The following is a 19,407-nucleotide window of genomic DNA, read 5'->3' on the forward strand; positions in this document are numbered from 1 at the left end:
CAAGGGCCCCGTTATCCCCTGGGCTACAAAAAATAATGGTTGGGGGGCTGTAAGGTCCTTAAAGCCCCGGGGACCACCAGTCCTCAGGCTTTATGTATTGTCGGAGGGCCGGTTCCTGCAGTGTCCCGAGGTGTCCATCCCATCCTCCCATAGCAAGGAAATATGTTCTCTCTTTCAAAATGTAAATGATATTGCTTTTCCACATGGGAAGCTGCATGTTAGTAGCTCGCCATGTGGAAAAGTAATGCTGGCTCCCAAACGTGTAGAAGTTGTGCAGTAAAGGCGCTGGAGTCATGCACCCTACAGATTATGAGTCGTGCATCCAGTGCGTGCACACCAGTGAGCCGCACTGAGCGCTGCGCTGGGTGTGCAACTTTTATTTTTCCGTAAAAATAACCCTTATCAGTAATTTTTAATATTCCCGGGAACCGTTTCCCAGTGTCTTATAAAAAATGTTGGGGATCGTGGGGGGAGCCACAATGTTTCCATGGTCCCGCCGGGTCCCTGCATTACTTTTAAGATGGGAAAAGTGACGCAAAAGTGGTGCAAGGGTGTTGTAAATCTGGTTTGGAATTTGAAAGAGAGGGCAGGGTGCATCTGTAGGGTAAGTGCAGGTTAGTGTAGGGGTAACAATTACTATTCTAACTCCAGGAGGGTGCATCTGTAGAGTATGTGTTGGATAGTGTATGAGTAACAATTACTATTGCAAATCCACAGGGTTGCATCTGTGGGGTATTTGCTGGATACTGTATGAGTAACAATTACTATGGAAAAGAAAGGAGTTAAAATAGAAGGAGACACGCACTTTCAAGGTGAACCTACAAGAAGAGAAAGTGATGAGAGATGATTTTGACGTGTTTAGGCTTGAGAGCCTGGTTAATCATTAAATGGGGTCTGGCAGATAAGTGCGTATTTGTTCTGAAGAAGCCTTTCAGGGTCTTGCGAAAGGAAGTCATCTTTAATAATTGCCTCTTGCTGCGTGTACTTGCAGGGTCATCCGATTTGCTTGTATGTTGAAAACAGAAACTTTCTACACCATTCATTGGTTGTGAAGCATTGTAAGAAGACTTATTACCGACCAATCCGTTTCCTTGCACAGATTTTGAAAAACATTTAATTGGCTGTTTGTGTGGTTAACTCTACCATCCAGATCTTATGTTGATTGGCTTGTTTTTTCTATGTGACGTTGCGATACCATCACCATGTATGTAGCCCATTTTGTGACGCATTTTATTTTACAATGCGTTTCTAACCCTCCTTGATAATATGCCCTCAGTTGTGGTAGGGTGCTTTTAATTTAAACTGTCTACTGTGCTTACAAGTTTCTTGACTGTGAAGGTATTTAAAAATATTATTTTATTTTCTAATTCTATCATAACTGTGCTGACTTTTCTCCTTTAGCGTGGAGTACTTTGTTCTTTCATTAAATGTATAATTCTTCAAACCATCCTTGAAAGAAAAATGCACAAGTTTTCCAAATATTTTTATTGAGTCTTTTATATTCATCACATGGGTGAAATGCAAAATCTTTTTTTCAATTATTGGTATCACGTGTTGGACCACATTTATTTTATTTTATCATAAGCACTCATTCCTTATGTTTACATTATATAAGTGTTGGCCCATCATTTTTATTAAATGTTTGGGCTTTTTTTTAACTTTAGATAAAGTAGAATAGAAGTGCTATGACAAACACTCCCTCACTACTTCATCTTTCGTTTTTTATGTACATTTTATTTCAATATTACATTTAACAATCATTTTTAAAAATGGAAATAATTATTGACATTTAAAGTCTCAATTATATTATTTTTTTCAAAAAAAGTGCTTGCGAAAATAATCTTCCTGTTCTTCACGAGTGAAAATAGGTGAAAGCACTATTCAATATAAATACTTTTAGCCCATTTTCACTCTAGAAGATAAAGAGTATTCTCTTTTATTCCAAAGTATTTCGTTTTTTCGACGATAATTTATTTATACTACATTTTTTAATCATTAAGAAATACTTGCATAATAAAAAAATATTATTTATTCTGTTTTGAAATCCTCTGTTGAAAGTCATCCAACTCCAGTTGAAGGATCATAAAGTTATATATAAATTGAAAGATACATTAACAATATGATCCCTCTGTGGAAATGAAAGATAAATTCAAGATGATGGTTTCGCTCCAAATTATTACTTTGTACGTAGTAATTCGTTAATTAACTTATATTTCTTGTCTTGTTATTATATATTAATTATTATTAGTAGCTCTTAGAGGTGAAGTCAAACCAAGCCAATCTCAGATTCAGCGGAGACACTCCACCAGCGTGCACGTTTCACTCAACAAGATTCAGTAAAATATTGAATTGTACTTTTTTTTAAATAAAATCTTTTTATTTTTTTAAAACAATAAAAACAAAATAGACATATCCGGTACCATACATTGCAACATATTAATAGGGAGGACAGGTACAAAGACAGGATAGATTTAAAGTAACAGAGAATCGCGGAGATGTCCGACCTAATGAATACGAAGCAGGATTAGCAGTCTTACAATCAACAAACAATTTAAGCGCAGGCCCACAGAACCCGCCCACCCATGAAATCAGAATAGTAGGGGAAGCATGGCAACCAGACACTGGAAAGTAAAACAAAATCAGGATAATTCGTCATTATTGCTGATAAGGAAGACTGAAAGAGAAGATTGAAAAAAAGAAAACCATACGAAAACAACAGCAAGAAAATTATAAACCAATCCCCCCACCCTGCGCCCCTGCATATGGCTATCGCCTAACCCCAACTAGCAGTGTGCCTGTCGCCCCAACTGACTAAATACTTATTCTAGTAAACATGGAGGAGGAGAGTTGCATACAGGCTCCCGGTCTCCTTCCCCCCCGCCAGAAACGAACAACCCCTATAGTAACCAAGAAGCAATTTGAAGCTATCGATCGAACAGTACAGGGGAGACGTTAAAACACCGCCCAACCTCCCGCAAGCATTATGGTAGCAAATCCTGTGTCCTCTAAAGCCCCGGAATCAGACCCAGGCAGATAATCTCATCCTTGACCCTTCCGATCTTTCACGCGAACTCTATCTGGTAACACCATCGCAGTCCCAGGAGACACAATGTTTGAAGGTAGTTCAAGAAAACACAGTCCGGGACAAGTCAAAAACATTGAGTCTTTGCAAACGTCCGCCACACAAAGGATCTTCCTCACCGACATTGGGTCCAGTTGTTGTTTCCGCCATAGATGTAATAAAACCACCAGGGAGGGAAAGGACGCTGATGCCTTCCAATAGGCATTAATGGAAGTCCCCAGGAGTGAAATACCAAACAAATCAACCTCAGTCTGTAGCGATGGTGGTTGCAGTGATCCTGTAGAAGAACCAAGTCCGCCATTACTCCTTTGCACACTAACCAAGGGCATCAATACTTCTTCCTGCCCGGGGCCCTCATCTCCCTTAACAATGTGCATTGTGGGGAACTCAATACACTGTAAATCTTGCGATGAATCAGAGCCCGGACTCGGACGTCCAGTTTCGATGTTACCAGCGATCATTTTGTTGAAAATGGCATCCAGATGTAAATGAAGAGCTCCGATGGCGGCCAATACGGTCCTCAATGACGGCTCACAATTCGTCCGAACCATCTCCGCTCGTTCGATGTCAAACACAGGCGTGTTCCCGGGGAGCCGGGTCTCTCCAGGGAAATAGGCAAGAGCGGGGTGGACGGCAACGGAGGGTGCATTATCGGTCAAACGGCTCCGGTCTGTATCTCGCTGCCGCGAGCGAGGGCCCCAACCCAGCTGACCCCGGGGCAGGACAAACCGGGTCGCCGGGACGGGGACTCCCCCCCACAGATAAATCTCCGCACCACTCCTTCAGTAGCAATAGGACCGAAAGACTGCCATCAGAATCGGCCAGGATAATTTCCACTGCAAGAGACCGGACCCTATCTGAGTCCCACGGCCGATGTTGTTCAACTGTTACCCGGCTAGGCCAGTACTCAAGTCCCCTGCTCACAGGCTGGGTTAGGCCGAAATCCAAAACATTACACAACTCTGTCAATCAGGGCGATAACATTCTCGGGATTGTACCATCCGACACAGCAATGGTTCATCTACAAGGAGGTCGGGCGTATGATCAGGATATACGACAGGATCATCTGGCTGAAGACGGAGGTCCGTGGAGCCGGGCGTTTAAGTGGCCATCTTGGTTGCTAGCGTAGCTCCTCCCTCCCTGGATTATACTTTTATGTATCTATCCTTATTTAATCATTTCGCCTCATTTCAAATCGGGGAAAAAGCCGATAGCGACCATTGCCCTCAGGAAATCATACTTAATATCAGCAAGCCTAAATTTGAGCAATCCCTGGCACCTAAAGATTCGATTTATACCGTTAACTATAAAAGGATAAAATACTCGGCAGCGAATGAGGGGTGCCTGCAATAAATGGCGAAGCTGCACTTTGATGGAAGAATTGGAGTAAGCGAAGTTGAGAAATGGGAGAGTTTTATAAAAACAAAGGCAGGCTTCTCCACAACTCCAAAGCTCCAAAAGAGATGGAATGAAGGCAACATGACTTCTTTTTCAAAAGAACATAGAGTGAAGATAAAACGTACAAACAAATGCATATTTCAAACAATGCGTCAATTTAGGTATTTCCAAAGAGATACGGCGAAGTATGACCTCCAACGAGAACTGAAGGCATCTTTGAAAAAAACAAAATGGGAAGCGAATAGAGCAATGGAGGACAGCTTGAGGGCCAAACTATATGCAGACGCCAAGCAGAATGACGGGGCAAAATTCTGGAAAACAATCAATTCCTTTATAAACCCTATGCATGATGGAGTATCCTCTAATATCACCAAAGAGGCATGGGCAAAATATCTTAAAGATCACTTCACACAACATAGAGACTCCGATTTAGAGACAGAAAAGGATGACAACAAAACAAAGCCACTGTGCGGAATTCGCTACAAACAAGAAGGCGGTATTACAACCATGAATCTAGTAGAGATAAACCTACAAAAGATCATCATGTGTCAAATTAAAAAGGGAAGAAGAGAGGGGGTGCCAAGAACGAATGGCATCCCTCCCATTCTTTACAAACAAAATGAAAGAGAATGGGCGGTTGCACAGGAGCCACTATTTATGGAAATTAAACAGTTTAATATACTACCTGGTTCCTGGAAGGGCTCTATTATTTTTCCAATATTCAAGGCAGGGGATAAAACTCTACCACGTAATTATAGATTGGTCGCCCTTATGGATAATGAGGCAAAGTATTTTGCAGGGATCCTGTTAGGGGAACTGCAGGCCTGGGCTACAGAAAACTCCTTAATTCCTGTGAATCAGACAGGTTTTGCCAAATCGGTTGGGACAACAACGAATATTTTGACCATGGGTCTGCTAATTGATAAAGCCAAAACTACTAAAATGCCAATCCACTTTTGCTTTATTGACTATAAGGCGGCTTTTGACCATATTAATCGTAATCTGCTATGGTCCAAATTGAAGAGGTGGGAATACCAGGGTCATTGCTAGACCTGCTGATTAACCTGCATAGTGAGACATGGATACAGGTGAAGCTGGGTGACGGTTCTCACTTGTCTAGATGAATCCCAACCAATAAGGGCCTCAAACGGGGTTGTGTTTTGGCCCCAAAGCTTTTTAACTTGTTTTTAGGAGACCTTATTCCGATTCTTAACAATTGCAATTCTCACTCACCGAAACTGGGAGGTCAAATACTGCCAATGCTACTCTATGCGGATGACATAGTTCTAATCAGTCATACAAAAATAGGGCTGCAAAATCTTGTGGATGCCACACAGAGGTTTTCTGATGGAAACCAATTGACGATAAATTTGGAGAAGACACAAACAATGTCAATTAACAAGAAAGGGGAAATTCCACATGACTGGTTTTGGAACAACATCCGTATAGAAGATACAACAGTGTATAAGTATCAAGGAGTTAAAATTGATAATAGTGGCCAGTTTACCATTCAGAAAGCCAGCATCAGAGGAAAAGGCATTGCAATAGCAACTTCCCTAAAAAAACTAAATAGCAGACTTACCGGTCCATCTCTTCTATCCCTGGCACAAGTTATACGAGCCAAACTGCTGCCCACAATCATTTATGGGAGTGAAGTACAGAGAGGAAGAGACGCAGCGATTCTGGATAAAACTGTGACAGTTGCATATAGGATCATCTTCAGCCTGCCAAAATATAATTCCCCGGCTCAACTTAGGCTAGAGTTTGGCGGCCAAAAAGAGTCTCTGGCAAGACAGGGGGCCTACATAACTACGTGGGACAAAGTCCGGAAGGCAAAAAAGGGAACCTTAAACGGCTGCTTATGGTCAGAACTAGAGCAGAATCCAGCTTTGCCATCGGCTAAGCATTTGGAAAACAGCCTGGCGAACCTAGGGCTACAGGAGCTGTGGAATACCCCTACTAATCATACTACGATAACAATATTAGTAAAGAAAACAATAAAACATCTTTCATGGATCGAAGATAAGGCGCACGTTGCCAAAAGGTCACATGGGTGGATTATCCTAAGCTCCTACTCTAAACAAGGTCAACAGAGCTACCTTGCTTTGGGGTACTCAAGAGCTATAAAATTGAAGTTTTTAAAGTATAGATTGGGTCTGTTACCTTGCATATGCCATCTCCCACACTTGCTTAAGGATAATGGGGATCCCTCTGTTGTTTATGTAGCAAGGCGTCTGATGACATGCCACTCTTGCTGTGATCCTGTGAAAAACTGATGGAGGAAAGGAAACGTTTGTTGAAATTCCAATTTAATCAGCGAGGAATACGCTCACGAAGACATGCAGTTCTTGCCTGTTTTGCACCCAACGACCTGCAGTTGAACTGTAGCTTGGTGAAGTTTATGAAGGTAGTGGAAAAAAAGATGCAGAAACTTGACCCTTCATTATGTTTTTAGAGGTTATTAAATCAAGCTGAATTATTAACGTTGTTTAAAAAGTATTAAATCTATGAAGGTGGTGGAAAAGAGAATCTCAGAACTCGACCTTTGGCTAAACTCTTAGAGGACATTAAAATCAAACTGAATCTTATTTAAAAATGTTCGTTAAAATGTATTATCCGCATGATTTTAAATAGGAAATGTGAAATAGAACACATATTATTATGTAGATGTAATTTTATGGGTGTGGAGAACAATGTATTATGTGTAGAATACATTTCTTTTAATGGAGAAATTGCAATAGTTTTAATTAACTATGCAAAAATAAATTTACTTACTTACTTACCTATTGTCCCTGTATCCCGTGCCAGAGATACTCTGTATTAAACTTTAAGTATTTTAATTTATATTCCGAGTATCAATTTATTTAATTCCATTACAGCGAGTTTTAATACATTTATTTATTTAATATTTTTAATCTTTCTTTATACACTGCAAGGGTTACTGCTATTTGTCTAGAATCACACTGTGAATCAGTGTCCATTTGGCAAAATTGAGAGAGAATGATTTGGTTGGATGATGTGTTTGCAGTTACATAAGTACGTGTACTATTGCAGTAAGGCAGGCTTTAGGATATGCACTGCTTCAAACTACTATTATGCATGGTAGTGGTGTAACGAGCTTCACACTGGTGCTTTAGGCCTACAGTTCCTCAGTCACTATCTATATACTCCAGCAAACAGTGTGACTGCTGTTGCAATTTAAAAATGAGTTTTTCAGTACCATGTAGTAATTCATTCACTAAAGTAAAAATCAACCAATTAAGAATTCACTCAGTGTCTTTACTTTTATTAATGTAATCATTCAGTCAGTTAGCATGTACTCATGCACTGAGCCAGGCTTTTGGGAATGGAGTGATTCAAAGTGCTATGTATTATGCATGTAGTGGTGTAATAACCTTCACATTTGTGCTTTAAGACTACAATGTTCCCCTTTCTATACATACCAGGGGTCTCCAACTAGTAGCTCGGAAGCTACAGATAGCTCACCAGCACTCTGAAAGTAGCTCTTAGAGGTGAAGCCAAACCAAGCCAATCTCAGTGAATCTGTGTATATTAAAGAAGGTAGTACTGCTCATTTCACCACCCTTAAGAGTTACAGCCAGCCAAATGATTGGCAGGGCCTGTTGATAACACTTAAACACACACTGTGGTGTTGTATCAATTAATTAATTAGGGATGTATAGAGCACAGTACTCACCTGTGAGGGTTTACAGGCGCTGGGGGAGTATGTGGGGGGGGGGGGGGATATGTGCAGCTTTGGTGATTCGAAAAGCCAGGTCTTATGGGTCTTCCTGAAGGCTTTCAGTGTTGGGGTTCATCTGATGCTGAGGGGGAGTTCCTTTCAGGTCTTGGCCATGATGCAGGAGAAGGGTGTGCCTCCTGTCTGGTTCTGTGGATACATAGTATTTCGGCCCAGGCCTGGTCAGCGGATTGGAGGTTTCTTTTGTGGGTGTAGAAGGAGATTGAGGTATTGGAGTCCGGTGTAGTGGAGGGCTTTATAGGTGTGTGTGAGCAGCTTGAAGGTCACTCTTTTTTCGACTGGGAGCAAGTGGAGTGCTTGTTTATGCTGTGTAATGGGGTCTTGTTGTGGAATGCTGAGGATGAGTCTGGCTGCGGTGTTCTGGACAATCTGAAGTTTATGGAGTAGAAATGTGTGGATTCCAGTATAGAGCGTGTTCCCGTAGGCCAGCCTGTTGGTGATGAGTGCTTGGGTGAGGGTCTTCCTTTATTCGGGGGGTGGATCTTTTTGAAGGTCTTGCTGAGTATGTGGAGGGTGTTGAAGCATGTGAAAGCTACAGCGTTGGCCCATGGGCCTGTCACATGAAACATGTTTTTCCACTTTAAATGTAAGTTGGGGAGACTTACTGTTGTGGTAATATTATTTGTGGGACACTGCATGTAATGATATCACATTTGCCTAATTAGAAGCATTTACTATTGATAAACGTTTTCCTAGCATTCTGCTGATAACTTCACCTGGAATTTTTTGGTGCTTAGTAGTGATAAGTGTGCTTTGGGTGGTGATAGTGTAATGTTAATACATACCCCCATCACAGCCCCTACACTTCACAAACACCACTACACTACCCTAAACCCTAAAACACTACTCCCAGCATGAACATCTATAGTACATAAACACCACTTCACTTCTTTAAACCCTAAGCACTATCGCCTACAGTAGACAAACACCACTGCACTATTTTAAACCTTAAAACACTAGCCTCAGCACGACCCCCTACACTACACAAACTCAGTGTACTACCCTAAATGCTAAATCTACCACCAACACAACCCCCTACTCTACACAAAGACGAATACACTACCTTAAACCCAAAATCTTTCCTCAGCACAACCGGTTCAGTACACAAACACCACTACACTAACCTAAACCCTAAAACACTACCCGTAACACTTATACAAACAGCACTTCATTTACTCATATAGATAGTAACTCCGAGTTAGTGTTATAAAATCACTATTACAAGTATAAAAGTATGCATACAGTGACTGATGTAATACCCTAGTCATATGTATACTCCTTTATATACAACAAATGTCACACACACTGCCTTTTATTTTTGTACTTTATTGTACATGTAGCATTGAGAGATATATTTGCTCATTACCACACCCATAAAGATATTAACTCACCCAAACAATTGTTATAACACGTATTATTAACGTCATATACCTACTGAATCAACTATTCACACATCTTTGGGCAGTCAGACACCCCCCAGCGACCCACACACACATTCACTCTCCCATACAAATACTCAGTTAACTAATCAGTAAGTAATATAGATTTTCATGAAGCTAGTAACCAACTGGTGCAACAGCTTACAGAACAACTGACAAAGTAATACAGATATTCACACAGTTTAGTCACTATCCAATATATTTAATAAGACACTATACATTATTCAAGTAAACAATCAATCACACTTCTACTAAATCATTTATACGGATTTTTTTCATCTCCAGTCATTCGTCAATGCAAGTTGCTATATATATAATACATATTTATATGACAAACCAAACCACATTCGCTTGATGCTGTCATCAGTGATGTCATAAGTGATGTCATATGACATGTCATCAGTGATGTTATCAGTCATGAATGATGTAATATATATACGTAAAGAGTTGCGTATGAAGGGGTCATATTTAGGAGGAAAGGAAAAGTCAAGCAGGGTAACTTTTTGTCTCCTTGTAAATATGAAGGAGCCACCTGCGCTACCAATACATCACAAAAAGTGACATACTGGTGGTGCACAGAGCTTGTAAATATGCCGTAGAATTTTTTTAATTTCTCCTCATTTTTTTCTTACAACATACGCTGCAATGCACAGCATACATTGTAGGAGAAAAATGCCTTCACTGATTGTTTTTGTGCAGGAAGGTGTGGCCTTCTGCACAAAAGCAAACTTCACACAACACAGATATTGTTGCACCATGGTGCAAGGGTGCGTGTATCACCCTATGCCTGCAGTTTAAACAGCAGTGCAGAGAGAAGGAGAGACTTACAACATATTTATGTACATATTTTGCATCTCTGTCCTTCGAAGTAGCTGAGCACGCTGTAGCTAAAGAGCTTACAGTGTCATGCTACAGCACTTCTTTATAGTTCTGTATTTATACATTCACCATGTATGACAAATGCATTCTTTACTGAATTATGCAGTATGCATACATTTTTGTAAACTTTCACACTCTAGAATATACATTTAGCTCTTTATTTAACCAGAGTAGTTAGTTTTTTTGATTTTTAGAACGATTTTTTGTTTTTTGGGGGTTTTTTAGAAAGAAAAAAAGTCAACTGGACGAACAAAACCATGAACTTTGAGGGAATAAAATAAAAACTAGCATTGATGGTTATGAATTGCTCTACAAACTAGGTCTACTGATTGCTCCTCATAACAAATTAAACTATTGCACTTCACGCAGTTCATTCTAACTTTCACGAATTGGGGACGTGTGTCTGGTCGTGATGTTGAAGGTAATGCTGTAGAGGTACTTGGTATTGCCGGTGGTGGAGTTACATTTTGGCTCAGTCTTCTACATTCTTCGTGAGCTTAGTTCACAGGATGTAGGGATTGGATGTGCTTGTGAATACTAGCAGTGCGACAGGAGTATTTCTTGTTTGGATCTCCTCTGGACAGTACTGCCTGGCAAATCTTGCATGTTACTTTGGTGGCATTACATTTCTTTTGCCTCTCCGGAAAAGTAAAAAATTTCCATCCAATGGATGTGCATATTTTGGGAGGGTGAGGTTCTGGTATAAATTGTTGAGTAAGAAAATCATCAGAATCAGATGATTCTTGCAGTGGTGTACCCATTTTTTAATCAAAAAAAGAAGTTCAGGTTTCCAATGAACAAAAAGTGATGTTCTTTTCAGGATAGGTCTTCTCGTAAGGAAGGTCAAAGAAGAGTAATTGAAATGGGTGGGGTTCTTCAATAGTTAGAACAGTAAGTGTTAGAAACCAATTAAATCTCTTTTTTTGGTCACATGGGATCTGCGTTGGGTGCGTACATGCAGCACGCATCTAGCGCGACTTCTCCAAATTGCATTTAAAAGTAATATAAGTTTATTAAAACTAAAAGAATATTATTTTTCCCCATATTATTTATATTAAATACATATATATATATCTTTTATTTATATCGGAAAATTTCACGGAAGTCACGCGCTCACCGCATTGAACACGTACATGACGTCATGTGGAAACACGCACGCGCGGTGCGGGGTGATACGTATATGTTGCGTATGCGCTTGAAGTCACGTACGGGTCGCATAGCAATCGCACATTAAAATGTGTACCCATCGCACATCCTACGCGCATTCTACAGAACAATTGTAAAATAGCGGCTACGTTCTGTGCAGCAATCGAGAGAGGTGCACTTTGGGTGCGAACTGCTCCAAAAACATTTTTTACAAAAAGAAGACTGAAAAATAATATACAAAGATTTTTTAAATATAAAAAATATATATGTATTACATTTTTTAACTATATATATACTAAAAATGTGTGATTTAATGTTAAAAATAAGATATCTAAACATTAATATATTTTAAATAAATTTGTAAATCAGTATCAAAGAAATAAATATAACAATTAATAGATTTAAAAATTGTTTTTTAGTAAATCTTTCAAAATCACTGAAAAAAAACTTGGGTTTCAGGCACGTTATGCTTTGGAATTATCATTAAAAAAACCTTCGAAATTCACTGAAAAAACCATAGGTTTCAAGCAGGTTATAGTTAGGAATTATCATTTAAAAACTTTTGAAATTCACAGACAAAAACATAGGTTTGAGGCAGGTTATAGTTAGGAATTATGATTAAAAAAACCCTAGAAATTCAGTGAAAAAAACATAGGTTTTAGGAGTGTTATAGTTAGCCGGAGATTTCACTCATACAAAACCATTACATTTCCTCCGTTATAGTTAGCTGTACTAACTGTAACTCTCGCACCCGCAATCCACTGGTGATGATGTCACACATTACATCATTCATGAAATGGTCAGTGACATCACTGATGACATCACTGATGTCATCTCAAATGACATCACTGATGACATCACTGATGACATCATCCACGTGACAATCAGATACACCTCATCATACACTACTATAATCTTTCACTGTAAAATACAGAGTGCCATATTTTAATCCATTGACACAGCAATACAAGTATCTAAAAGTTCACTCAGTGATTCCTAGTTCTACACACACACATCTGATCAATTACCTATAGATTCACTCATGCATGGTGTCAGTGATCAATAGAACACAATCAAATATACTTGTACACTTATATTGACATTACACATCAGCACACATACTATTCAGTTATGCAGTCATCCTACTCACTTTTGCAAACAATGTATCCTATTTACATTTACTCAGCTACACACTTATACAAACAGCACTTCATTTATTCATATAGATAGTAAATCATATGAATGTGTGTTATGAAATCCCTATTACAAATATACAGTTATCTATACAGTCACTCATGCAATTAATGAGTTTCATGTGCACTTAATTATGTACAACAACTGTCACATATACTGTATTTTATTTTTTCTGCTTTGTTGGACATGTACCATGAGAAATGTTTTTGCTCATCACCACACCCATAAAGATATTCACTTACCCAAACAACTATTACAACACATAGGGCTCCATTAGGATGATGGGCGGACTTTGCCCGCCCATCATCCCATCGTAAATCGGGGGTCCCGACATTGGCATTAGGATGCACCCGCCACAGTGGCGGGCGCATTCCTCAAATTAACATTGTGGCGGGCGGTGCTCACTGCACCGCCCGCCATAATGTTAATAACAAATGCACGCATTTGCATAATCGAAGCGGCAGGCACAGCGCGGTGCCTGCCGCTGCGATTATGCAAATGCAGGGGGGTACCACAGGTACGCCCCGTGTGCCACCCCCCTTTGGTCGTCACTCTGGGGCCCACAGGGGCCCCCCAGAGTGAACACTGCATGCCTTCCGCCACGGACAGGCATTGAAAAATGCCTATTCTAATATGGCTGGCGGTGTCTGATAGACACCGCCACCATATTATCCCTTTTCCGCCCCGGCCGCATGGCGACCGGGGCGGAAAACAGGCGGGCGGTGTTTCCCACTGCTGCGGTCCCCTCCGCCATCGTAATATGGCGGGGGGAATGCAGGGAATGGCCCCCGCTACCCTGGCGGAGGAAATCCGCCCGACATCCTAATAGAGCCCTAAGTCTTAACCTCATATATGTACTGATTTAACTACTCACATATCTTTGGGCAGTCATAGATCTCCCACTGAACCACACACACATTTACTCAACATTACAAATAAACAGTTACCTAATCAATAACTAATATAGACTTTCGCATAGCTAATAACCAACTGGTGCAGCGGTTTACACAACAACTGACCAAGTAATACAGATATTCACACAGTTTAGTCACTATCCAATATATTTAGTATGACACTATAAATTACTTAAGTAAACAATCAATCACACTGCTACTAAATCCTCTAACCAGATATTTATTAAGAGTGGGCGTAGTTCGCGAAGTAGCGCTACGCGAAGTGCACTTCGCACTATGCGAACTTCACGTAGCACTACGCGAGCTGCGTAGTTGCATGTTCGCACTGTGCAAGATGTGTTTTCAATGATTGCACAGTGCGGACAATCATCCAGCACTGTGCAATCATTGAAAACGGCATCTTGCACAGTGCGAGCTGTAGTTTTCTGCTGCTCGAGTAGATTATTACTCGAGCTGCAGCTTTCTCAACGTGAACTGGCAGTTTCTCATTGAGAGCGGACGCGAGCATGCGCAACCACTCACAATGAGAAATCTTACCTCCCCGCGTTGAGAATCTCGCCGGGATGTCATTTTGCTTGCTCGCGGTCGCGAACATGACGTTCAGGACCACGAACAAGCAAAAAATGAGCGCTGCACTACGCTACGCTGCACTACGCGTGTTTGCACTGTGCTACGTGCAGCTCGCGTAGTGCGAAGTTGCGCAAACTTCGCAAACTCCGCGAGCGTAGCGTAGTGCTTCGCCCACCCTTAATATTTATATATTCACTGATTCTTCCATGCAGATTAGTGTATATATAATACATATTTAAATAATAAACCTAACCACATTTGTGGTGGTGAGCCTCAGCAAGGCCTACTAGTGCAAGGGATTCGCCCTTCTCTGCACAGAGTCCTCAGACCAATAGGAAGAAGTTGGCACAGAAACTGGAATAGAAAAAACAGAGTTTATTAAACCTCAAGAAGGTGGAACGACATTCACACAGCATCCTTCGGTAATGCATGAAGTAGCACACTGACTGGAAGGAGCTTGGTCCTTTTATACCCACACAGGGGCTCAAATGAAGGCGGTACAAGTACAGAATGCTGGTTTCAAATACATACAAGGTCATACAGAGAGTATGCTGGCAACAAGTGGGAGAGGCTGACAGTTAGCTAATTCTGGTGGACACATCCTGACAGTTACAAGTTGAGGACAGCTGTAAGCTCAACTGAGCATGTGCGAAGCAGAATAGGCTAAATATATCTCGTCTCTAGGCAGATTTCAAGAGCAGTTGCCAGGAAGGTAGGACAGAGCACATGGCGAGCACATGACAAACAAAATGGCTGCCAGAAATACAAAATAGATTCCACACAACGGACAAGATAGTTTCTAAATACAAGATGTCTTCTGCTAATGCTTAATCTAATCGCTGCTAAATTACAACACATTCACTGAATGATGTCATCAGTGATGTCATTTGAGATGTCATCAGTGATGTCATCAGTGATGACACTGACCATGTCATGAATGATATAATACGTGACATCGTCACCAGTGGATCTGCCTTGAACACTGAGTGCATGTATAAGTGTCTGAATGGAGGATTTAGTAGCAATGTGATTGACTGTCTAAGTGACAAATTTAAAGTTTCTCACTTAATATATGGGATAGTGATTAAACTGTGTGAATACCTGTATCACTCTATCTCTTGTTATGTAAACTACTACATGAGTTGGTTACTAGCTATGTGAAAGTCTATATTAGTTATTAATTATTTAAGTGAGTATTTGTATGTTATAGTGAATGAATATGTTTGTGGTTAGGTGGGAGGTGTGTGACTGTCCAAAGATATGTAAATAGTTGATTTAGTAGGTATATGAGGTTAAGAGTGTATGTGGAAACAGTTGTTTGGATGAATGAATCTCTTTATGGGTGTGGTGATGAGTAAATATATTTCTCAATGATACATGTTCAACAAACTAGAAACTATAAATAAGTATACATAAGACTCAGTGATTGTATGAGTGACTGTATGGATAACTGTATACTTGTAATAGTGATTTTATAACACACTAAGTATGACTTTCTAAATAATTGAATAAATAAAGTGGTGTTTGTGTAAGTGTGTAGCTTAGTAAATGTAAGTATGATCAAAAATTTGCATAAGTGAGTAGGATGACTGCATAAGTGAATAGGATGTGTGCTAGTATGTAATGTCAATGTAGGTGTATAAGTATGTTTAATATTTTTCTATTGATCATTGTTAGCATGTATGAGTGAACCTATAGGTAAGTGTTTAGATGTGTGTGTAGATGTAGGAATCACTGAGTGGGTTTTTAGAAACTTGTATTGGTGTGTCAAGGGTTTCAAATATGGTACTCCATATTTTATAATGAGTGTTGAAAGGTTATACTAGTGTGTGATAAGATGTATCAGATTGTCATGTGAATGATGTCATCAGCGATGTCATTTGAGATGTCATCAGTGATGTCATCATTGATGTCACTGACCATGTCATGAATGCTGTAATATGTGACATCATCAGCAGAAGATTGCGGGCGCGCGAGTTATAGTTAGTATAACTAACTATAACATGGGAATTTCAATGGTTTTGTACGAGTGAAATGTCAAACTAACTACAACACCCCTAAAACCAATTTTCTTTCAGTGAATTTCTAAGGTTTTTTAAATGCTAATTCCTAACTATAACATGTCTGAAACCTATGGTTTTTTCAGTGAATTTCTAAGATTTTTTAAATGCTAATTCCTAACTATAACAGGCCTCAAACCAATGTTTTATTCAGTGAATTTCAAAGGTTTTTTAAATGCTAATTCCTAACTATAACATGTTTGAAATCTATGTTTTTTCAGTGAATTTCAAAGGTTTTTTAAATGACAAAGTTTAAATGTATTTTTTTTTTATACCGATTTTCTACTTTGTTTTAAACAGTTTATTTTTAGATATTTTATTTTTTAAATTACATTATAATTACATTATACATGACATTACAAAATATACTTTCTCAGAATGAATTACTTTAGTTTTAATACTTTGCAAATAGGCAATAGTACAGTAGTTACAGTTGTTGCAATGGGCAACTCAATTTCAAACACAATGCAACATTGAGGTCAATATGGATTTCTTGTAAAATGTAATTAATTACTTTTTGGATTACTTTTCTAACCACAGGACTGGATCCTAAATTTAGTCCTGAGACATCACCTGTAAACAGTTGAGTAAAAGCGTTTTGGTTACAGTAGTGATTTTATTGTATTTTAAAAGATGACACTTAGAAACCTTTTCACATAGAATCACCAATGTTATGTTATGTTATGTTATTTTATTTTTATATAGCGCTAATTACCACTGGTCTCTAAGCGCTAATGTTACTCTATGGGAGGAAATTCACTTATCAGGTAAGTATTGTTAACGTTACTTTTTCTTACTCAGTGGTGGATCCTGGTTCCAGCAAGGGTGCATCTCCTGTAAACAGTGGAAAGAATGCGTTTAAGTCATACAGGCAATTTATAAGGAATATTTTTAGTTTGTGAAAATAGACTCTTTGAAACTTTTCTGGTGAAAACCACACAATGGATTCCTATGGAAGGAAATACAAGTTAGTGGTAAGTATGGTTAGAATTACTTTTCAGGATCAGTACTGGGCTCAAAGAAGCAGCACTGAGGTCACTCTTGATAACAGGTGAGTAAATCGGAATTTGTAGTTCTGCTGATTTTATAGGAATTTTTTTAAGTTAAAAAACTCCACACATAGAAGAATTTCCAAGTGAAACCAGTCAATGTTCGCCTATGGAAGGAAATTCAAGTAACTGGTAAGTACGGTTAGAATTACTTTACATGATCAGTTATGGGCTCAAAGATGCAGCACTGACGTCTCTCCTGATAACAGGTGAGTAAATCGGAATTTGTAGTTCGGCTGATTTTACAGGAATATTTGTAAGTTTCTAAAATCAACACTTAGAAACTTTTCTGCTGAAAACCACACAATGGATTCCTATGGAAGGAAATAGAAGTTACTGGTAAGTATGCTTAGAATAGCTTTTCAGGGTCAGTGCTGGGCTAAAAGATGCCGCACTGGGTTCGCTTGTATGGAATATTCAATGCCCACCTTGATGATATGTTTTATGGGTCAGAGGCTGATATTTAATGGACCGTCGCTGTCACGTGTTAATTATGTCATACAAGAAACCTTCCGGTCCTAAATATCATCCCCTTGGGTGTATTTTTTCTAGGAGTGGGCATAACTAGTGTAATTTTCTCTAGTGTAATTATTGCAAAATTGCTCTTACTTATGCTAAACGTGTAAGAAGCGTAATCCAGCATTTAGTTCTAGTTTTTAGTTCAAAATGCACCCTTGCATTAAAAATTGACTTGCGGATTCGATTTGCTATTAGATTTGCTGTTAGAAAATAGCACTAAATGCTACAGGAGGTGAACAGCAGTAGCCAGCAGCTGCTCTCTTTCTCTTAGTTAATTTTTTCTATGCTGCAGCATAGGATTTTGCCCCGAATTGCTCTTAATTAGTCAAGCATAATGTGTAATTACTGCAATTATTAAGATTACTCTTGCAGCGTTTAAAAGAATCCTAAAAATGGTCTACCCACACACTTTTGGCAATAATAGTGTATGGTGACCCAGAGTCTGCTGCGACTTGTAAGGAAACGCCACCAAAAGAAACCCAACACAGAGGTTTGCTATCTCCTATATCACCTGAGATTTTTAAAACAACTTTCTTTTTTTATCACTTTTTGGTTTAACATCAAAATCACTATTGTCTGTTGACGATACTTCAGTATCACTCTCCTGCACGCAAGCAACTTTCTTGTTTTTCTTATATGTTTTACGCCTGCATGCTTGGGTGCTTTGGTAAAATGACGATCAACCCGCATTCCATACATTTGGCAGTACGTGCTGGTCACTTGAAATATTGTGCAGAATAGGAAGTGCTACCGCAACGGTAACAATAATATTGTTGCTGTTTGTTTCTAAAAAAACATTATCATTCTTTTTTATATCACTCTTGTCACCCTTTTTTTATGAGTCTGAAAAGATTTACTAGAGCTATCTGAAATTTGGTTGACAGAATCACTACTTTCTTTTTTATCTGATGAATGTGTGACTTTAGCGCAATGTTCAGATAATTCTAATTTTTTAACAATGGAAATAATTTCTTTCAAACTAGAATCACCTTCCACCCGTAGTCTGTCTTGAATAGCCTTATTTTTCGCATACATAACAATCTGGTCCCTAATGAGTTCCTCATTTAAGCTACTAAATTTACAAGTTATGGAAAGTATGGAAAGTTTGCTAAGTGCAAATACATAATCTTCGACAGACTCATGTTTGCCTTGTTTCCTTTGAAAGAAGGCATGGCGCATAATTGCAACACACACTGCAGGCGAAAAATGTTCATCCAAATCTAATAAGGCAGCCTTAAATACATCGATGTCACCAGATCTTTCTTTTTTTGTAATTGTCCAAAAACATGAAGACCTTCAGGACCCAAACAGAAGATTAAAAGTCTTTTTTTTCTTTCAGGCAAGTAAACTCCACTACAATCCTCCAGGTTGGCAATATATTTTAAAAAAATATTCCT

The sequence above is a fragment of the Lissotriton vulgaris genome, chromosome 2_1, assembly GCF_964263255.1.
Source record: "Lissotriton vulgaris chromosome 2_1, aLisVul1.2, whole genome shotgun sequence".
NCBI lineage: Eukaryota > Metazoa > Chordata > Amphibia > Caudata > Salamandridae > Lissotriton > Lissotriton vulgaris.